Source organism: Desmodus rotundus, chromosome 2 (genome assembly GCF_022682495.2).
Source record: "Desmodus rotundus isolate HL8 chromosome 2, HLdesRot8A.1, whole genome shotgun sequence".
Lineage (NCBI taxonomy): Eukaryota > Metazoa > Chordata > Mammalia > Chiroptera > Phyllostomidae > Desmodus > Desmodus rotundus.
The window spans coordinates 163,250,393-163,273,851 of record NC_071388.1 but is presented as its reverse complement, the minus strand read 5'-3'; the positions used below and the strand labels follow the sequence as shown (position 1 = coordinate 163,273,851).

Genomic DNA, 23,459 nt, shown 5'->3' with positions numbered 1-23,459 from the left:
TATTTGTCTAAAGTCCACTTTAGAGTCTGAAAATTCTCAAGTAAATTAGGCATTTCCTGACACACAGGGCCTGTCCCAAGGCCAGGAAGGTCTTGCTCTGACCAAGGGCTTTTATTTGGACTTGGACGTTATTTCCAAGTGAGTTATTTATATCCAGTCACAGTAATTGTGTGTATGTCATTTCAGTACATTCATTTGTTAACTCTGAACATTTAAATAGACCCAATTTTTATAACTGTTTTGGCATAATATATTTCGTTTTAAGAAAACAGTAGCCTGGACAGTTGACTGCCTCATGATCTTTTAGAGATGTTTGGGATGTCGCCTTGCACAGGTACAGAGTGGAAGCGGAGTAAACATTTGTTGAACCGAGTTTGGGTCCCGGTCTGAGAATTGAGCTTCTCCTCGATTGCTTTGCTGTTGAGTTCAGTCCTGGTGAAATCAGCGAAGCACAGCAGAAAGAGCATGGGGCCTGATGTGAAGACATGAACATCGAAAACTGACTCCACTGGTGAGTTATGTAGCCTTCAGCCAGTCGTTTATTCTTCCAGAGCCTCAGTTTTCTCCTCTCCGATATGGGAATAAGATATTCCCATATTGTTTCCACAGTAGCATTGTGAAGCATGGTTACATCTTCAAATAAGATGTTTGCAAAAGTCTTTTGAAACGGGAGGCGTCATTCAAATGTGAGGCATATTGGTTTTTGTTAATATTGGAGTAGCTTTATTACTATACTACTTCAATTGTAGTTGATTTCCAGTTCAGTGGCCTACGTTCTAACAGGGTACGCTGTGGTGAGCTAGATGAAAAAATGTGCCAACCTGAGTATAGGGAATTGTGTGTGGCCCACACATTCACACAGCGATACTAGAACCTGACACCCAGCAGCATACCAGCAGATCCAGAATATCTTTGTCCACTGATGTGATACCTTTTTTGAGCCCACCCCCCTCCCCACCCCAACCTGCTAGGGGAAGCCACTCAGCAGCTTCAGATGCCCCCAGAAAGTAAGGATGAGCTGTATTTAACCGCCAGCATGCTCCTTAACCGCCATCTATTCTCTGCTAACCACCTTCATCTCCCTGGGTCTATGTGATCATAGTTAGGTGGCCAAGGGAGCAAACACTGTCCCTGATCAGTCACAGCGACCTTCCTGTCCTTTGAGCATGCATGACATTGACAATCTGAAACCCTCTTCCTATGTTGGCTTTTTTTTTTTTGGTAATGAAGTCTCACAAATACAAAAATCGGAGGGCATTTGTTCCAGACATAAAATGCTCCCTCCAACAGTTACCCACTTCCTTCTTTGAGCTCTACCTTTGTCAAGGTTCTCATGTTACTTTGCTGATTAAAGTGAGGAGAAACTCTTAATGGTGGCCTGGCAAGGAAACTGCACCTGCAAAAGTTCAGAGGTCATTGAGACCCTGGAAGTCCAAGTACTTGAAAGATTCGTTGTGTGAGGCACTGAGGCAGGAGAGGGCAAAAGGCCAAACAGGCTGGCCTTGTAAGCCAAAGAAGAGAGTTTGCCATTGCCCAGTGGGCAACAGGGAGCCGCAGAAGTGTTTTAAGCTGGGAGATGACAAGATCAGGTTTGCATTTGATCCCTCTACTCCTCCTCTGAACCTTCAGTGGGAGGCACACAGAGCTCCTGGGCCTGTGCATCTGGGAAACAGAGGAGTGGAGTCTGCAGGCATGTGTTCCAGAAAAACACAATGGCTTAGTGGGGTAGAAGGGCAAGCAATTTCCTTGAAAGGGAGAAGTAATAACGAGGCAGATTATTTTTGGATTTATGGCAACAGAGAAGACTAAGCACTTTGAAGTCAGGAGAAGGTCCTTGTGGTCAAGGCCCTGTGGGAGGGGCCGTTTGCAGAAGTCTTCCTGGGGCCTGGTCACAGTCACATGCTGCTCCCATGGCCTGGGGCCTGAACACTTCGAGAACAAGTTCAATTCTGATCAACCCTAACCAGACCCGTCTCCAGCCACCCTGTGCATAGCAAGCTAACTTTACAGTGTAGCAAAGCCTGGTCCAGAAATCAAAGGAACCTATACCGAGACCATATGGTTACCGCAGAGTCACTGTGGGATCTGAAGTTGTCCCATGCTGTAGGTAAACACCGTTGGCCTCCCAAGACAAACACAGCTCTTGGCACTGGGATCAGTGTTCTGGTTTACATGAGGGCATGTTGGTAGTTCACAGAGGAAATATGTCCTGAGCGTCATCACGGGAAAGGGCTCGGTGTCGGGGCACAAACTCCACAGAAAATGGGGTCCTGTGAATTAATCTTTGACAGACTTATGTAATAATTTTAGCATATTTTATCACAAACTATTGTGATGGAATTAACACCTTAATCTACAAATTGAAGAGGAAGTGGGAGGAGCCGAAGACTGGAATGATTTCATAATTTTGCCTGGGTTTGGCCTTGGTCTCTGTTTTTATCCTGAGAACCAGTTAGGAAGGCCTTTCCTTTTGGAAAACCAGACTTGAGGTGTGTGTGTCTGTGGGTGGGGGCAGGAGGCGGGGGGCTATCCTCTCCCCCCCTCACTTATTTTAGTTCAGAAAACAGGTTGCTTTTGTTACATGCAGTTAGTAAAAAACAGAGCAGTTCATAATTTTGCCGGGGTGGTTTGGGTTAGGTGATAGATTTGCAAGGCTATCTGGAGAACTGCTCTTTCTTTCAGTTCCTGCACACAGCAGTGGCGGCACTCCGAGTGAGAGTTACGGGGACAGGAATTCTCTTACTTCAGGGCGTGTCTGACTCACCTTTGGGCAAATCAGCGAACAGAGGTGATAGGCTGGCATCTGTGAGAGGGATGCTGGGAGGGTATTCTGATATCGATGGAGGGTAATGAGTGTAGAAGACCTTCTATGGTCCCCTTTAATTGTAGGGCTCTGCACTTTGGTGGGGGCATGGAGGGGTGGGAGGTGTGGAGAGAGAGACAGACAGAGACAGAGACAGGGAAGGAGGGAGAGGAGGAGAGGGAAACAGCTCAGGCCTCTCCGAATTGTAAATGTGCGAGCTGAAGTTAGGAGAGATTATCATTGCAACTATTGTGTGAAGCCTAATTGAATTTTCTTTGGATTTTTTTTCCTCTTGTTTTCCTTCCTTTTTGTCCTTTTCTTCTCTCACTTTGCTGCCCCTACTGCTCCTCCTTTTACTTCTCCTTCTCATTTTAAAAGAAACTGGTAAATAGAACAATTTCCCAATCTAGTACGACATTATTGTGAAAAAATCAAGTGTTTATTTTATCTTGGGATTTTAGGAAATCTGACTCTAGTAAAAATCATGAGAATGTATGTGGTGGAACAGAATTGTGAAACACACAGTCAGTTACACAGGTATTTTAAAACGGATGGTTCCGAGGGGTGATTTGATTAGGTAATTACCCTTGTAAGGAAGTAACTTAATCTCTGAGACACTCCCCCAGCAAAAAATTCATACTGCTTTAGTTTAAAATAATTTCTTCACAAATTGCACTTAAAAATAATTGGAAATTTTAAAAAAGCAAATCTAATTTTTCAATAAAAAAAATCAACTTTTAAAATTCCTCCCTGGTGGTCCGGTATTATTAAATATTCTTCTGGATTTTTTTTTATCTTGCTTTATTGGAAGGAGAAAAACAATTATCTGTAAACGTAATTTTTAATGCATGGTAATAAAAATAAATGGCATAGTTCTGCCGCAGTTCACCTAAATCTTCTTCCCTGGTGGTCTAGTGGTATTAAATAATCGGTACCACATGTATTCATCATCCGCTGACAGCAAAAGAAAAACTTTGGCATTTTATTGTCTAAAAAATCAGGCATGATGTTATTTAGGCTTCTGGGGCGACTGTGCTGATGGTCTGTGAAGAAACCTTCATTTTCCTTGCTGATGGGGCTGTGCTTTTGTGTTAATTTACGCGACAATTAGTATAAAACCAGAGACAGGCACTCTTACAAGGTTGATTTGAGTTCTCGCAGGTTGCCCCGAGAATTTTTAAACTTCTTTCTGCATTAATTTGGGGCAGTGGAAATGTTTTATATATTGTTAACTCTGTGTTGGGGGGGACTACTGCAACTGGGTAGCACCTGAAAAATGGTACTGAGTAAGTGCTATTTTCTTTGCACTTGTGTTGAAGGTGAATCGTTAGCCATCTGAGGAGAGCATTTTGACTTTGCTTGTGCCTACTACCCCTTTTGCGTGGATGAGGCTGAGCTTATTACAACTTATGTACATAGCAAATTTCAAACTTGAGAACTGATTCATATTCCTGCTTGTGCATATTAGAAACAATACCTTGTATTCTTTTGTGACAAAAAGACAGACTTATAAAAGCTTAAGTAAGATAAGGCCCTTACAGGTGTGTATAGTAAATACAGCGGTTATCTGGAGCGCAAGAAAACATTGGTTATGATCTCTGTGTCAGGTTTTAGAAAGTGCAATGGAAGGCAAAGTGATCACATTTGCACACTTCTTTGTTTATACATATTTATTGCAAAAGCAGTAAGTCCTTTCTCCCCCAGAAATACATGCCTTATATAATCGCAGAGATTGGTGAAAAAGCAGAGTGCCCCAACCAGGGATCGAACCCTTAACGATTCAATCTCTGGGACAACGGTCCAACAAACTGAGCCACACTGGCCAAGGCTCCTATTGTTATTCCTGATGGGGTGGCACTATATCATAGCAATAAACTTCCAGACAGTGTTGAGTTCGAATCCTACCACTGTTCCTCATTAGCTGTGTCACATCGGGCAACTTAGTTAAACTGCCTGAGCCTCAGTTTCTTCAGTTATGGAATGGAGGGTAATAATACTTCCCTTACTGGGTCTGTGACAGTTGAGTAATCTCTTGGCACAGTGGCTGGTACATGCTAAGGGCTCAGTATTTGCTAGTGTAAAAAACAGGAAATTTATAGAGCAAATTAGTAGTTTTCATTTTCGGTGGGACAGTATATTGCTTTGAATTTGTATAATCCTACTCAAAAATTACTCTAGTCTTGAATCATTCCATAAAATGAGATTTTTTTTAAAAGGGAGAAAACTTATAAAATCATAACCTCTAAATCAAAAAGGACAATGCTCTCTGAGCCCATTTTCCTGAGAAGTTTCCCAAACTGCCTTCCACACTGCCTTTTTCTGACCACCTTAAGCCCTGGAAAGAGCAGAACATTGGACATTTGAGGTTGTTTTAAATGTTCAGAGCTTGCTGTATTTGAAAGAGTCTGTAGGTACTACTTATACTACATACTATCCTATAGGTACTCTACTATATATACTAGATATTTATACTTAGAACTATAAGTACTACTAAGAAGTACTTGTTGGATTATAATTAGATGCAACTTTGATTTCACTATTCAAGAAGGTGTGATAACTTAACTTAAACCAAAGTTGCAAAACACTTTTTAAAGGTAAATTTCCCTTTACCAGGGTCTCAACACTTTCCCCGTCCTTGGATAGGCCATGTGGGAGGTGGTACAGCTTTCTTCCTGAGAAGTCCAACTACATGAGCTGTAGACATTCCCCCTCAAAGAGTTTCTCCCACGCTAGCAGTATTAATTTGAACTCTGATAGAAATCTACGGGTTGTAATTGGAAACATGTGTGCTGGGATCGAGTGGAGCTGTTGCTGCCAAGCTGTGTGTGGCAGGAGTGAATCTCCACTGAGCTCCAAAGCATTCCTGATTTTATGGCAAGTCTCTCCATTGGAGTCCTTATTAATAGGTTTTATGTAGGTGGCTTTTTGATGATCGACTGGAGAGTGTAAAGCTTTTTGTACAAGGGTTGAAAAGCAACATTAAAGCCCTGGAGGGAACAGGTTTTAATTTTGTGGTGTTTTGATTTTAAATGATATTGGATGCTATGGCTTTGCCTTTAAACTTCTCCCCCAGTTGATGCTAGCAGCCTCTCTGGACTTGTGCAGGGAAACTCCCTCACAATGTAGCAATTACTGATTTATGTTCCAGTGATAAGAATGTGTTTTATTGTGGTCATAATATTTGTTCAATTTAACTACTATGTACTATAAAGTATCATAAAAACTTCTCCTCTGATCAAATGTTATGAGACAAAGGATCATCAGCTGCTCCTGATCCATGCACTCTACTCCCGTGGTGTCTACGGCATGCCACCACGAAGACGACAGGCTGTGGTCCTGAGGGCAACTTTCTGTGTCCTCCAACCCCTATTTTAAAGTCAGTCCCCAATGGTTGCTTAAGCATTTCTGATGCTTTCTTGCCATCAGTTGAACTCCCTTTCAAGACTATTACCTCCCCCTTTGTAAAAAAGTTTGGAAAGACTCTTCATTTCTCACCGCTAGCTCTCAGCTTCTCATCAGTCTTTCCCTGGAGCGCCTCTTTTGGAAATGAATTTCACTGAGTTTTGCTGTCAGTATTTGAACCTGAGTTAGGTTTTTATATGTTCTATGATCATATATAAAGAAAAGGAAAAAAACTGAACTTTCCCCCCTTCTTTTCTTTAATTTTGATTTATTAACATGAGGGGCCATGGAGAACCTCAACTATAAGTAGGCAGGGCTCTTTCCCCAAAGCAAGGTCACCACCCAAGCTCTGGGGAAAGGACTTCTCACCTTGCCTCCGTCCTGCCACAGCCAGTGTGCTCTTCCTGGCTCTGAATTCCCCAGCAACGCTCCACAGCCTTCAGAGTCAAGCCTCCATTAGTCTCTAAGGCCTGTGTGTTTTTAGGCCATCTCTAGGACACCCCATCTCCTCCTCACCATCTCTTCTGCTCACTCTTTCTATCCTCCAGTCACAGGGAACTATGTCGATTCTCCAACAGATTCAGCACATCATATTCTTCAAGCTCAGCCTTGTCTAAGAGGCCTTTCCTGCTGCTCCAGTGGGCTCCCACAGCCTTCACTGTGGACGAACTGGAGCTGGACCGGGGGTGGGGGATGTGCTTGATTCTGTAATAGAACCACTGTGAGAGGATTCTGCGTGCTGGTCCTGATCCATTCAATGTGAAATCAAACAGAAATGATTTATATGCCTCTTTACATCTCCCTATAGACTGGAAAACATCACATTTTGTGTAAGCTCTGTCCCCCTTCCATCTGGGACTGAGCTGAGGCCAGCTAGTTTTTCCACAGACACTGCTGAGGAAACCCAGGAGGGAAGGACAAGAGCAGACACGGCCTTAGTGTCGTGTTGTGGGATGACCCTCTGCTGCCTTCACCCTGCAAATCGTGACCTGAGTGGGTCAGTCCTATGTAAAGGGAGAAGCACAGACACAGGATGAGATGTGGTCAAAGGCCAGGGTTCCTTCTGGGCAGTAATTTGTATTCATCTTTTGCAACCAGGTAGGTATTTCTATTCATTAAAAAAAAGAGTTGATGAATTTGATCGCTCTATTGATTTTAAATGTCATTTTTATTATAATAAAATGCTAATAACATTATATTGTAAAAATTAATCATTAAACCTCTAAAAACTGTATTCATAATCATTGGGCCTAACAGTTACGGAGGGGCTACGGAAGGGAGTGGGAGGACAGGTTGAGGTGAGATAGCACTGTGGTAGAGCAGTGGGCTCTGGAGACCTGCTGTGTGGCCTTGGCAACTTCCTTAGCCTCTCTGTGGCTCAAATTTCTCATCTGTTAAAATAGGGAATAATAAACGTACCTACCTCAGAGTTTCGTTATGGGGAATAAATGTGTTAATTTGTGTAATGTGCTTACATCAGTGCCTGACACTTAGCTAATATTTACTGGGTACTTCCTGTGATATTTTTTGGTCAATTTTTTTTAAATAGCAGCTGCTTGTCTTCAAATACCTCTAAAGAAAAACCAACTGTGCCCGTTTACTTGCCTTTCTTCTGACTAGATTCTGAATTTCTTTAGCCATCTTTCTGTCCCTAGCACCTACCCTACAGGAAACACCCATAATTATTTCTTGAGTGAATTAATGAGCAAATGGTAGTGAACTACTGCTCTTCCTGCTTTCTATTTCATCATGGAAGAATGAGAAAGGAACGTGAATTCTGCCACAGTGTGTGATTACTCTCTGGGGGTTGTCTGACCATGGCAATTAAGAATTCACAAAGATGATTAATCGTACACGGCTGTGCTAGTAAAATAACTTTGATAGGCTCGTTGAACGGGAATTTCCCTAAAGGGTCATAGAAACCATCTTCCTGCTTTTGGGCAGGTGGCTCTAATATAATGTAGAAATGTTATCTGTGTACTATTTCTAATAAATCTCCCAAAGAGAAAATTCCTTGTCTTTCTTGGTGCTCATATATAATAATTTAGTGGCCTGTATCTCTTAAATAGGAACTTCATTGGGTAGTTTTAAAGGCACTAAAGATTTAGGTGAGGTATAATGAAAATGAATATCAGACATTGGAATAAATTCTCATCCAAGTATCTGTCTTTCCTGCTTTAGAGAGTCTTTGAAAATAAAGCTGGGTAAATGTCAGTCCTGCATGGCTTTGTCCTACCTAAGAAGAGGTCCATTGATACACCAATTGATGTGCCTTCATCAGGTGTCTATTGCGTGCCTTCCATGTACCATACTGCATGCTCTGGACTGGGATGTGGTAGTGTATACTGTGCACTTGGTCCCTGCCCTCTTGGAGCTTGTAGTCTAGTTCTAAAGCTAGACTTTGAACATGCAATTAAAAGGGTACTGTGTATTTTAAAGATCTCGGTCAAGGGAATACTTCTGGGTGGGTGTCCTTTAAAAAATAGAAAAGGGGAGAAATTCACTCAGACAAGGATGGAGAAGTAGTCAGGGGCCAGACCATGCTGGATCCTAAGACCATACCTGGTGGTTTTGGACTATGTATCCACCATACATAGTTTTGGACAGTGAAGCTGTATCACGTTTCCCAGAAATCCCACTCCCTGTATGGTTCTGTGTTAGTACAGGTCACAAGGGACATTTTGTGGGAGCTTTGGAGGGTAGAAGTGAAGCATCACTCATACGTTTTATGCTCTGAAGATTGGCATATGGCTCTATGTGGCAGCTCATGCATGCTGTCCTTGGTCTGCCAGCAAACCTCGTTAGTGTGGGGCAGCACCTGGATCTAATGCTCCCCCCAGATCGCTTCCTTCAGCTTCTTCGAGTCCAGGGCTAGGTGCAAGTGTAGCTCCACGGCTAAAGTTGAGGTTGGAGGTGGTGAGAGATGGACGTGGGTTCCATGTGCCTTCACTATTTCCGTTGCCCAGTTCATTCTCATTGGGCTCCAATTTGTCGTGGCTCTTGTCCACACCCAGCTGGTTTCAAATCAGCAGTCTGGTTGGTCTATGATAACTTCAGGCTCAGAACTGGATGCAGAGGCACTGGCCAACATAGGCAGCTGCCCCATCAGCTCCCACAACTGTGTAATAATAATAAATCCCTTTAATAAATAAATCTACCCCATAATAAATCCCTTTCTTTATCATGGTGGTTCTTCTTGTCTAACCAAACCCTGACTGATGCACCATGGGAAGGATTTCAGTGTTTGTCCTAAGAGAAATGGTGGCCATTGAAAGGTCCTAAACTGGAAATTGTGGTCGGAATTTTTTCTATTCTGTCTGGGGTGTGGAGAAGGGCTTAGAGCGCGGTTGGTCAGAACAACAGCAGATGTGAGGAAATCTCTGGGCAGCGAATACTAATGCTTACCAAGAACCACTTTTTTTCCTTCTGGCACAGCATTAGATAACTTTTCCAGCCCTTTCACAATTTGGTAAGGTTGTGTGGCTGGGTCCTGGCCAAGCAATGAAAGTGGATGTGATGTTTGCCAGTGCCATGCTTGGCAACTCTCCACGTTTCTCTCTCTCCTCATTTACTAGCCCGAAGCAGCGGATCCAGTGGAGGACTGGCCTTGCTAGGCTGTCGTCCTCACTTTCTTCCTGACCTGGGCCTCTTCGTGGAAGATAAAAGGCAGGGTAAGATGATCCTCAGGGACATATTTTTGTTCTGTTTTTTTTTTTTTTTTGTGGAATGTAATTGTCAAGAGATGCTCAGTCTATTTCTAGAGGAAAGATGATTGCTAGCCTCTACTGTTAGACACAATCTTTTATGTCTTGGAGGATATTGATAATTAAAATGGACAATAGTGATTTTTCCATTTTTACTGGCTTTGGATATTGGCCTCTGAAAGTAGTATTAATGCCCATGACCAAATAGGCATGCACTGATTTTAGTTTTCATATGTCACCTATCAAGTTTGGATGTAAACCAGTAACCCAGATGTAGGACACATAACATCCTACCACTAATCTCTATATCCATAATCTTTATTTTCTGTGCTTGCCTCTCCTTCCTTCCTCTGGGTAACAATTTAGACTGGTCTAGACTCAAAATGGATGGAAGACTTAAATGTAAAACCCAAAGCCACAAAACTCCTAGAAGAAAACATGGGCAGTAAACTCTCTGACATTTCTCTTAGTAATATTTTGTCTGTTATATCTCCTCAGGCAAGGGGAACAAGAGAAAAAAATAAACAATTGGGATTATATCAAACTAAAATGATTTTGCATAGCAAAGGAAGCCATCAACAAAACAAAGAGACAGCCTACCAACTGGGAGAAGATTTTCATCAATGATACATCCCATAAGGGGTAAATATCCAAAATTTATAAAGAACTGATTCAACTCAACACCAAAAAAACAAAACAAAACCCAATCCAATTAAAAAGTAGGGAGAGGACCTGAATAGAGACTTTTCCAAAGAGGACACACAGATGGCCAATAAACTACAAAAAGATGCTCAATGTCACTAGTCATCAGAGAAATGCAAATTAAAGCCACAGTGGGGCATCACCTCACACCTGTCAGATTGGCCATCGTCAATAGATCCACAAACAACAAGTGCTGGTGAGGACAAGGATGTGGAGAAAAGGGAACCCTCGTGCATTGTTGGTAGGATTGCAAATTGGTGCAGCCACTGTGGAAAGCAGTATGGAGGTTCCTCAAAAAATTAAAAATAGAACTGCCTTGTGACCCAGCAATTCTATTTTTGGATATTTCTCCAAAGAAATTCAAAACACTAATTTGAAAAGACATATGGACCCGTATGTTCATTGCAGTATTATTTAGAATACCCAAGATATGGCAGCAACCTAAGTGCCATTCAGTAGGTGATGGGATGAAGAAGTGGTACATATATACAATGGAGTATTACTTGGCTATACAAACAGCATGGATGAACCAAGATGGTACAATCTAAGTGAAATAAGAGAAAGACAAATACCATATGATTTCACTTATATGTGGAACCTAAAGAACAAAATAAATACACAAACAAAACAGAAACAGACTCATAGACAAAGAAAACAAGTTAATGGTTGCCAGAGGGGAGGGAGGTTGGGGGACTCGATGAAAAAGGTGAAGGTATTAAGAAGTACAAACTGGTAGTTACAAAATTGTCATGGGGATGGAAAGTACAGAATACATAGAGAGTACAGTTAATAATATTGTAATAACAATGTATGGTGTTAGGAGGGTACTGGATTTATCAGAGGGATTACTTCAATAAATTATATAAATGTTCAACCGCTATGCTGTACACCTGAAACTAATATAATATTGAATGTCAGCTGACATTCAACTGATAAGAAAACAAAAACTCAGATTGGTCTAAGTGTGTTCATTTGTTCACTCATTCATTCAACTAATAGTTTGTTCCTACTATATTCCAGCCAAAGAACAGAGTGTGGGGATGCAGAACTCAAGAAGATAGAGCTCCTGTGTTATAGTTCATATTTCAGTGAAACTATATACAAATTATTAGGGAGTTTTGATCTGGAGTGGGGAAGTGCTATGGGCACATGTGTAAAGGGAGCCAAGCCCAATCTTAGAAATCAGGAAGGTTTACAGAGGGCTAGCCGTGTAAGAGTGAGAAGGTGAGGTGTTGGGGAGGCAAGGAGAGGAAGTGCTTTTGCTGAGGAAAAGCATGTGCAAAGGGGGCAATTTTCTGACCTTACATGGGGTGGCCGGTGTGGCTCCACACACTACCCACAGGAGAGAGGGTTCTCAGACTGCCCCGCACTGTTCACAGAGGACTCTCCCAAGGGAACTGGAAATAGGAGACATCTACAGCTTGTTCCTCCTTTCAGGTTTGTGTAGGATGCAGTTTTTCCAATATTTTGAGTTTAAACTTGTTTCTGGATGTGTGTATATGTGAGTGAGTGAGTGAGTGAGTGTGTGTATACATATTCATGTCCTCAGACCGCAGAAGAATGCCCAGGTACATTGGGTAGGGTAAGACCTGGGGCTGAATTCAAATACACATTGCTGTCATTCTTCTACCGATGCCTGATCGTGGTGTAAGGGAGACAATGGTTAAAAACCCAAGGCGGAATGGGTCTACATTTTAGGCACCAACGTCCAGGGGCAAATGTGCTCAAAAGTGGTAGTCAAACAACATGGCTTCTGAGGTGAGTACGTAGCTGTGGTTGGCAAAAACAGGATGGCTGGTTTTTTGTGTCAATGTAGGAAAGAGCTGAGGTGGCCTTGGATAAACAATATTTGAAACTTCTCTGGGATTCCCAAGGAATGCTCAGGGGATTCAGATTCAGAGGTCCATGGGGCACGATTTTAGGAAACAGTGCTCTGAAGAAATCAGCTTAAACAAGAGGTTTAATTTCTCTTTTTCCCGCAGCCCCATGAAATTGTTTCCCGTTTGTTTCTGGCTCTTCCTGAAGACATTTCCACAGGACGACACAGGGAGGGCCCGTTTGCAAATCACCTGCAGGCTGGCCAGAGAGGTTGAAATTGAAGTATCAGCGGTTTGCAAAAGGAAGGCTTTTTTCCTCCCTCCCCTGCTCTGTTATCACCTTATTCAGTTTACACTTTATTTTGAAGCACTTGTGTAGAAATAAGCAAATTATTAATTCAAGCTCATCTATTTTGTGCTTGGCCTGCAAACCCCTAACATCTCTCCCAGTTCCCCAGGCGGACTGCTGAAGGCTTGGTGATAGGCTGCCGTGGGCATATTCATTATTCAGTGTGAGCTGCAAGCACTTTGATGTTTCATGTGAGCATGTGGCAGAACTGGGTGGGGGGAGTGCCATTCAGGGGAATATGGTCTGGGCTACTACCATTTTTGTGTGTAGCTGAAGGCTTACCATTAGCCGTGCTCACATTTCAAGGGTAATTCCATTGAGAATCTTGGTTGCCACCAGGTGTTTTTGTCTCTGTGACATGTCCTATTTCTCTGCGCAGGGGAGCACTTCTTGAGCCAGGCCATATGCTCGGCATCGTGGGGGCTGTGTGTGTTCCTGCTGGAGCACTGGGAATAACGAGATGCTGAACAGCAAAGGGCAGAGTCCTTGGGAAGCAGCCATACTGTGGAGTTGGGGGCTGAGGCTCCAGGGGCATTTCTAGATGGTGCATGCATCGTCTGCCAACACCTCTATTTCACTGGTGGGCACCCACCCCGTTTGAAAGAGCCCTGGATCTTATGCTCCATTGTAAGAGAAATGTGCTCCACATTCTTCCTCACACACCTAAAAATGTCTTTTCCTTTGCTTATGAACTTGTAGGTTGTCACCAAGCTTAGGATCATAGAATTTTAGAACAGAAAAGTCATTAGAGTTCATTTGTTTTACAGCTCCCCCCACCTCCCCATTTCTACCTCTGTGGGAATTTGGGATTGCAGAGGGTTAGGGGATTTGTCTGGGACACACGGCTAGTTAGATGCAGCCCACAGACAGACCCCAGAGAGATGGATTCTTCAGTTGGGTGCTCTTTGTGCTAAGATAACAAAAACCCAGAACAGTGCTTGGAACACAGGGAGAGCCTCAATTATGTATACAGAGAGGAAAGTATTTTTTGTAAACTACAATATCTCCCCAAATGTTTGGTCTAAAATGTATTCATTTTCAAAATCTTTTCATTTTCAAAACCTTTTCCGTCAGAGGGTCTGAGAAGTGCTGTCTTGGTTATCTGAGAGAGCATGTCTGCAGCTTTTAGAGTTCTGGAGGCTGAATGTATCCCCCCTCCCCCTTTCCCTGTGTTTTATGGAGGGACGGACGGCTCAGGTCTCCGTGGCTGATTTGTGAACCGAGTATTATCAGTGGTCACTGTGGGATGAGAACAGTGTGTTTGGAATAAACAATGAATAAGCTGGCATTGAGTTATCAGGAAAAATAACAATGAAAACGTCTTGGGTGCCCTCATCCCAGCCATTCTAAATCTTTTTTTTTTAAGCAACAGACCTGCATCTAATCTGCTGGGCTGCTTCTCTGATTTTGCTTGCAGCGGACTCAAGTGCCAGGTTAACTGGCAGACAAGGACACTTAGGGCACGGACAGAATGTAGCCAAGGAGCACGGGAGATGGGGATGTCTTAGCAGAACTGCTGGGCAAATTAGCACAATGCTCTCTATTAGGGTAAAAAGTGAAGTGAAGAGACATGAAGACTTAGAAACTGGTTTTCCTCAGAGCAATGTTAAAGAAGCTTCTGAATTCTCAGCTTGCATTTGTTTTAGCTTCAGTTTGTACACACACACATGCACACACATTCTCTCTCTCATACACACACTCACACTCAGGGTTGTGTTCATTGTCACACACCAGGTGTGACTCTAAAGCGGTGGTTTTCCTAGGGGGGTCGAGGGACCTGGGGTCCTGAGACCTTTCAGGGAGGCTGTAAGATCAGAGTATTTTCGTCATGGCATTAAGATATTATCCATCTTTCACACTCTAACCCTCTTACAGCGTGCAGTGAGTTTTTCAGAACATAAGACATGTGATTGACAACAGATTGAGCGTAAGGGCAGGACAAGAATCTGGCAATCTAGGGAGCCAGACATCAAAGGGATTTGCAAAGATATTAAACAATGCCATTATCTTGCTAAATTTTGTTTTGTTCTGCAAAAAATGTATTCATTTTGCATAAAAACATGCTAGTTATATATATTAACATGTAGTGGGTTTATTATTTTATCATGAATCAACAAACACTTCACACATTTCTCAGTTTTAATTTCTAATATGGTACAAATCAATAGCTATAGTTCACATAAACTTCTTTGGAGTCCTCTGTAATTTGAAAAGTGTAGGGGAGTCTTGAGGCCAAATATTCAAGGACTGCTGCTCAAAAGCAATGAGACATTCTCTGTCTCTTTCTCTCAAACAGATGCTGAACCATACATCAAGTGAGGGTTTTCCCTTTCCAAATAGTTGCTTTGAAATCCTATATTCCTAGTCTAGTGACGTCGTTGCTCAGTCCCCTTCTAAATCTCCCCTTTGGAGCTGTCTTGTTGACCAGTTTTTGAGCTTCCCGGAAAACCCAGTTTTATGATTTTATCTTCAAGCTGGTTTTTGATCCATAATGCACTGTCTCTATTGAGAACCTACGTTGCTAATCAAACCAGGCTTCAAATGACTTTGGACTCTTTCCAACAATGAAATTCATCACTCAAGGGACCCACATCTGCAACCAATAAGTTGTATCAGAAGGCTGTGCCTGAGTTCAGAATGCAGGTCCTCAAAAGGAGTTTAAAAAATGTTTAATAACAGCAGTATCATGGGAATTATGTAGCTTTCAAGGATTCTGCTTTGGGAAAGAATAACTTTTATTGAGAATGCTTAAGTCCTGGAATAATTGTTAAAACTTGTTCTCATTATTTTAGGATTTTATCTCATGAAGCTCAGAATTACAGGACATGCACTCAGAGTTTGTATTTTCAAGCAGAATGCTTATTTGTATACTAAAATGAATTCTTGTGAATTTTCAAATACTTTTTGGCTGAGTAAAGATTAGATCTTGTTTCAATCTCTGTGAGAAAACTCAGAAGCAGATATGCTCAGTGAATTCCTCGCTCCACTGGTGTCTCATTGACCCTCAGCAGGACGGCACGCCTGTTTGTGATCATTTTAAAATGATGCATTATGTTTTCTGTGTTCGGTTGCCTGGTGATTCTATTTGAGAACAATTTGTACATTTTTTAAAAACCTCGCCTGAGGATATGTTTGTTGGTGAGAGAGAGAGAGACAGAGAAAGACAGAGAGAGAGAGAGAGAGAGAGAGAAACATTGATGTGAGAAAGAAATATCGATGGGTTGCCTCTTACATGCATCCTGTGCCTGGACCAGGCATCAAACCCACAACCTAGGTACATGCCCTGACCAGGGATCAAACCCACAGCCTTCTGCTGTACGGGATGATACTCCAACTGAGCCACCTGGCCAGGGCTGTACATTTTTCTAGGGAAAAAATATAATGGTACGGTGCTTTGCAAATCTCTTAGGAAAGAGCAATCTCAGCATTTCTTGTTAGAATCGCTTTCGCTGGGCTGTGTAGCATCCTTTGCAGGTGAATCGCCCAGGGCAGTTTTGGTGGTGACTAAGGCAGGCGGCAGGCGGCAGGCGGCAGGCGGCAGGCGGAAGTGTTAAATGCAGTCAGTACTCTGAACAATGGAGGATTTCCTTTTCTGCTGTCGGGCTCTTTTGCTTTGTTTATCAATGAATTTTAAACAGAAAACACCTTAAAAATACAGAGGATGGTGACTTACCAGGAGCAGAGGCATTTTCAGAAACATTGGGGCCCACGTCTACATTACTGTAATATGTGACGTTAGTGGGTTTTTTTTTTTTTTTAAATGGGAAACTACATAAGCTGATGGATTAGAAACTGCCTCTCCTATCTATTTACTCCAGTTTTCTACTTCTTCAGATGCAATCTCTGGCATATGCAATTTACTTAGAGATATCAGTATATCATGTGTTCCATATACCTACATACATGAAAATAAAAAGGGAACAACTGAACACTTCTTATGTTTGCTTTCTTGGAAACATTAATACATTATAGTTATTATTTTGTGTGTACATTTCATTATGTATTTTGTGTTCTTGCATAGGACTACTACTTTATCATTTCCCAACAGGACACCAAAGCCCAGGTGAAGTACCTTGTTTATAACTAAAGGCTAACGATGAAATTGAGTTTTAGGGTCTGTTTGGCTACAAAGCACAAACTCTTTGCAGTCCATCAAGTTGTTTATGTCCTCCCTTAGTAAAACAGTTGAGATAGAAGTTATTTTGTCTTTCTTTTTAAATAGTGTAAGAACTGCTCTGAGAAATAAATCTTGGTGAACTGTTCTGGGGCCTTATGTCTTCCCAAAACATACTACTTAAGTTCATGACCAGATGGGTACTGATTTTTTTAAAGATATATTTTATGGATTATGCTATTACAGCTGTCCCATTTCGGATGGGTACTGATGGACCAGGGGTTGGGGAGGCTAGGTGTTTTCTTGGGGAAGAGCCCACATTGGGCTAGAGAGATGAGGCAGTACATTATGATTTGTTGTAATTTGTATACACATTGTATTAGTTTCCTATTGCTGCCACAACAAATTACCAAAAATTTAGTATCTTAAAACAACAAGAATTTTTTTTTTACTGTTCTACTGACATGGGTCCCAGTAGGCTGAGATCTAGGCATCGGCAGGGCTGTGTTCCTTTCCGGAAGCTCTAGGGTTAGCTGTCTCATTCCTCGACTCTTTCAGCTCCCAGAGGCTGCCCACCTTCTTTGGCTTGTGGCCCCCTCCTTCAGCCCGTCTTCTGTGGTTACACTTCTCTCTCACTGACTAGGGAAAGGTCTTTGCTTTTGTGAGTAGATTGGGCCCACACGAATAATCCAAGATAATCTCCCTGTCTCAAGGCCCTTAACCTTAATCACATTTGTGAAGTTCCCTTTGTCATGTAAGATAACATTCACAGGGGTGGGGGCTGTGGGTGCTGATATCTTTGAGAGTCCATTATTCTGCCTACCACTTTTACAACACTTAGCTAAGCATGTGGGAGTGCCCATGCACCAATCTGTGCCAATAGAGATGCCTAGTGTCAAAATGAACCAAGTTTAATGCTGAACTAGTGACTTTATTCAACAAGTATTTATTAAGTTTATTGAGCACTCAGTGTTTATTGAGACTTTTTTAATGAATAGATTTTATATTTTCTAGAACAGTTCTAAGGTTATAGAGAAATTGAGCAGAAGGCACAGAGAGTTCCCATGTACTTTTTCTCCCATCCCACTCATTACCCCCTATTATTGCATTGGTATAGTATATTTCTTTCCTTTTTTAAAAAAGTTTTATTTATTTATTTTTAGAGAGAGGAAGGGAGGGAGAAAGAGTGGGAGAGAACCATCGATGTGTGGTTGCCTCTTGCATGCCCCCTAATGGGGATCTGGCCCTCAACCCAGCCATGTGCCCTAGACTGGGAATGGAACCAGTGACCCTTTGGCTCACAGGTTGGTGCTCAATCCACTGAGCCACACCAGCCAGGACGGGTATGGTACATTTCTTACAACCGATGACTCAATATTATCTTTAACTAACCTCCATAGCTTACAGTAGTTTCATTCTTTCTGTTGTACAGTTGTCTGGATTTTGCCAAATGCATAATGTCATGTATTCACCATTACAGCATCATACAGAATAGTTTTACTGCCATGAAAATCCTCTGTGTTCCACCTGTTCATCTTGTTCCCCTGCCCCTGGCAACCACTGATTTTTGCAGTCCCTAGAGGCTGGCCTCTGCCAGGATTTCGTACAGCTGGCACCATGTAGACTTTTCAGGCAGGCTTCTTTCACTTAGCGATATGTATTCAAGATTCCTCCATGTCTTTTCATGGCTTAATAGCTCATTTGCTTTTATTGCTGAATAATATTCCATTGCATGGATGTACCATAGTTTATTTATCCATTTATTTACTAAGGGACATCTTGGTTGCTTCCAGGTGTTTGCAATAAACAAAGCTACTATTAACATTTGTGTGTGGGTTTTGGGTGGACATAAGTTTTCAACTCATTTAGGTGGATATTTAGGAGTGTGATTGCTGGATCTTATAGTAAGACTCTGTTGAGCTTTATAAGAAAATTCCAAAAGATCAATGGTTTTTAACTTAGAATTTCCAAATAATTGGGGAAAGTTGAACTGGCAGTGTTTTGGGCCTGCTCTCAAAACTTAGACTAAAAAGTTCTGACTTAATGAATTTTATATGTTGAGGTTCTGAGTTAGGATTGCTTTTACAAAAGAATTCTGCTGCTAAAAAACAATTTGGCTCTGGCCAGTGTGGCTCAGTTGGTTGGAGTGTTGTCCCATAAACCAAAAGGTCACAGGTTCGATTCCAGTCAGGGCAGATGCCTATGTTGAGGGTTCATCCCTGGTTGGGCTGTTTGTGGAAGGTGACCAATTGATGTTTCTCTCCATCTCTTTCCTTCTCTTTAAAATCAATAAGCATGCCTTCAGGTGATGACTAAAACAAACAAACAAACAAACAAAAAACACCAAACAAAAACAAAGAACTTGAAAGCTTTTGAAAATCTAATGTGGCTACTAGAAGCAACCTAAGTGCCCATCAGCAAACGAGTGGATCCAAAAACTATGGTATATTTACACAATGGAATTCTATGCAGCAGAGAGAAAGAAGGAGCTTATACCCTTTGCAACAGCATGGATGGAACTGGAGAGCATTATGCTAAGTGAAATAAGCCAGGCGGTGAGGGACAAATACCATATGATCTCACCCTTAACTGGAACATAGTCAATAGAAGAAAAAAGCAAACAAAATACAACCAGAGACATTGAGGTTGGGAACAGTCTAGCAGTGGCCAGGGGGGAGTGGGGTGGGGACAGTGGGAAGAGGGGATTGCAAGAACTATTATAAAGGACACATGGACAAAATCGGGGGGGATGGTGGGGGTGGGGGAGGGAGGTGGGTTCAGCTGGGGTGGGGGGGGGAGGGAAGGGGAGAAAAGGCATACAACTGTAATTGAATAACAATAAAAATTTTAAGAAAAGATTGATGATAATATCTGATATATAATAGATGCTCAATAAATACTGATTAAAATCTTAAAAAAAAAAAAAAGAAAATCTAATGTGCCATTACAAAGGTCATCTCCTCTCACCTTCTACACTTGGCCCTGACCCTTCAAAGTCCTCCACTCTTGAACTTGACTGGGAGCCCCAGAGGTGAACTGCATTGTATGGGGTGGGGTGTAACTTGAAGGACTTTGATTATCACCCTGCAGTGGACCAGGTGCTGATCATACTGGTAAGAAGACAGGCAAACCTTCTCTCCTGGAGAAAGATAACATTGCATTCTGAAACACAATGAAATTACTGTCCTAACTATAACATATGAGAGTGCTCTGCAGCAGAGCATAACTCCCTAAGGGCTTATAACTCTGCCACTATTTGTCTAGATAAATATACATACCATACACCACACACTCACATACACCCTACTGACAGCTGATACGCACAACCTTAGTTGACTCTTTTAAGTTGCTACAGAGACTGTGTCTTAGTAATTCAAAGGGGTGACTTCAGCATGGGTTTGAATCCTAGTTCCATTACTAACTTCCTGTGTGACCTTGAGAAAATTATTTCTCCTCTCTAAGCATCAGTTTCCTCATCCACAAAGTGGAGGTAATATAACATTTACCTTGTAGGGTTGTTGTGTGGATATCATGAGAAGCACGTAAAACCCATTTCTAAGCACATAGTAAGTTCTCAGTAAATGCTAGACAGGCAGAAGACTACCTTTCCTTTTTTTAAATTTAATTTTTATTGTTATTCAGTTCAGACTACCTTTCCTTTCAAACTCCCACCTTGTGGTGAGAGGGGCTGTTTCCCCCAAATGAGATTCCCACAGTAGGATGGTATTTAATAATCTCCATGTTCTCTCACTCGAGAATTCCTTTCACCCTGGCAACTGATTTATTTAACCCCTGTTCTCCACCCTCTCCACCTTTCCAGCTCATTCCTTCCTAGATTTCAGTTCCATCCCTGACTCCAAGAAGATGGTTTTAGGGCATCCAAGGATGTGTGCTCGTTGGCCTGGTTTGGTCAGTTCTTGCATCTGGTCTCAGTCTGTGCCTGACAGCTGAGCTTTTCTGTGGCCCAATTGCTGCCGTGTGTTCCTCTTCCTTAGTGATATTAGATGTTTTTTTTTTTTTCTGGGTGTTTTATTTCCTGCATGGATTTCTGCCTCTGAACTCAAGTTCAGCACATACCTGGGTCATCAGAAAGGTGCCCCCCACCAAATCTGTGCTCACCACTGAATGCCTCTCATCCAGCTGTAAGCTGGTCCCTGTTCTGCCCCCGACTGGAACACTTGTTAGCACCTGGACTAACAGTTCTTTGTGCCTCTTATCCTGGATTGACATGCCTTCAACTACACCTTGCAAGGCAGTCATGCCTCTTAGCCCAACTACATTTTTTGACTCCCAAACTCTACTGTGTCTTGCAGTCTGTCTCAACACTTGGTCCTGACCCTTCCACAGTCTAGCCTACTCCAGTATGGTCAGAGGCCTGAAACTTACTAGGACCTCAGCTACTGCTGGCCACAGAACCTAGCATTATAAAAAGGCATGCCCTGACATATCTTAAAAACTGGTCAAAAATGTATGTTTTCATGTAGGAAGTGAATTATTCAGGACCTTGGCAGCAAACAGATGGCATATTAAAGATGGTAGTTGAGGGGAGATTAATAAATAGGCTATCTGAAAATGTGTGGGTAGGGTTTGGGGAAAGCAACAAGGCACAGGGCGGAACTGCTGGGCTAATCCCAGCAGGGAGTTATTATACCACCAGGCCTGGTGAAGCAGGGGAAAAGCAGTTACTGGAACCCAGAGAGAGACAGAATGTGCATTATGGGGCCATTGACAAGTACTGGGACCTTCAGCTGAGGCATGCAGCCAGCTCAAAGCCACTATGCTGGGAGACTGTCAATAAAATAGATATCTCCTCTTATTCTTTTTCTTGCCTTTGATATGCTGATATTCCCATTGGCTGAGCCCACCTGGAAGACTGAGATGAGGAAGCCCACTGGTTCAGTTTACACAGGTTACCCAGTGCAGTGAGAAGTGTGAATAGTGAATCCTGAAAAGGCAAACAGAAGCCAGGGGCCAGCATGCTCTGCGTGATGTCTGGCCATGTATGGCTGTGTTCTTTAAAAACGCCGAGCATAATTATGTCAGTGTTAGTATTAAGGACGTTCTGCACCTTCTCGATGACCTTATGGTTTATATTGACTTCTGTGACGGCTGACTACAATTCAGGCAGAATGGTGTGAGATTGCAGATCTACTGCTTAGCAATAATAACCATGTTGTTTTGAGCCTATCCTTTTGGTGATAGATCAAAGGCAATGGCGCCTTTGAAGAGATGTGGTGAGGGTGGGGAGAGAATCTATTGTTTTCTTTATGATTATTAAGTAAATGCCATGGGTTGAGTCACAGTACTCAAAAAAGGCTTGTTTATTCAATTTCAGTAATTTATAATTTTATGATCTTGTAGAAGTTTAAAATCTTTATTCATAAATTCAAAAGGTGAGCTACTTAAAAATGGATAATACCGGTCCAGAAAAACTAGATTTTCAAGATAGGTAAATGAAGAAGTTATTCATACCAATATATATTTCTTCTCAAAGTGATTGAATAGTTGAATCACAGTAATTAAACATGAAATATGACTTGATTTCCAGAATGTAATTTTCCAGGATGCATTTTTGAGTAACGAAAGGTAGATTGTATTAATAATATTTGTAAAAATGGACAATATGTAGGATTAGCAATAACCTTATGGACTGTGGTTGGAAGGCTCCTTGAGGGTATGTGATGTGTCCACTCAGCTGATGTCTAAATGCCCTCTTCCCTAACCTACAAAGGGCCATCCAAGCTATGCTTGACCTTATTTCCTCAGCAAATAACAGTTGTCACGGTTCAGATAAACTTGGTCTTAATTTATCATAATAATATGGCTAATTGCATTATAATTGTCTATTATTAAGATAGAAACTGGCTAGTGGTATGAAAATAATTAATTAGATTTGAACTGTAAGAGTCCTCATTTGCATCAGATAGTTTTAATTGGGGGATAACAAGGTAGAGGACTGGCTGGATTGAGATGAAACTGCTGACAGAGAACTTGAAAGAGTAAGGAGCCTAACATCTCCCTTCAGGTAGTCAAGGAGCTTGATGCCCATTTTACAGATGCTAGAAGAGGCCTCCCAAGGGTAAGCATAATGCCCAAGGCCATGGAGTTGGTGAGTAGGAACTTGAACACAGAGCACCCTCTTGAAGGTCAGGGTTCCTTAGATGAACTTCTAAGGGGCAATAAGTGTGGGGAGAGGCCATCTGGCTGGGATAGGGGTGTACTTCTCAGAGTGTCCTTTTGCTCTGTGGCATTGTTGTGAGGCTCCTACCTAATAAGGGGAATAGAGGCGATCATTGTTCAACGTTGGCCTGGTGTTAAAAACCTGTTAGACTGGGTTCGAGAAATGGCCATTTTTCATTCTCATTTCTAGAGGAGGAAGGAAAGGCCTTTATGTGTACTTGTAAATTCTGTCTTTTACAAATAGCCTAATGGAACAAAGAAGTTAAAAATAGCCAATGCCATTTTCTTACTGGATGCAATTAGCTGACCAAATGTGTCAATTTGGTAGATTCATCCGTTTAGTACAAATATTACTGTGGTTAATATAACTGAGTTCTTTCCTCTGTTT

At 42.0% G+C, this 23,459-nt stretch overlaps 1 long non-coding RNA gene across 1 annotated transcript in view; it reads left to right on the top strand.

Moving 5' to 3' along the window:
• Positions 1-317: 317 nt before the first annotated feature.
• Positions 318-23,459, top strand: part of LOC123479823 (uncharacterized) — a 116,038-nt gene continuing 92,896 nt past the window's right edge. Inside the window, exon 1 of the long non-coding RNA XR_006655578.2 lies at positions 318-511. This is a non-coding gene — a long non-coding RNA (uncharacterized lncRNA). The remainder of the gene's footprint in view (positions 512-23,459) is intronic.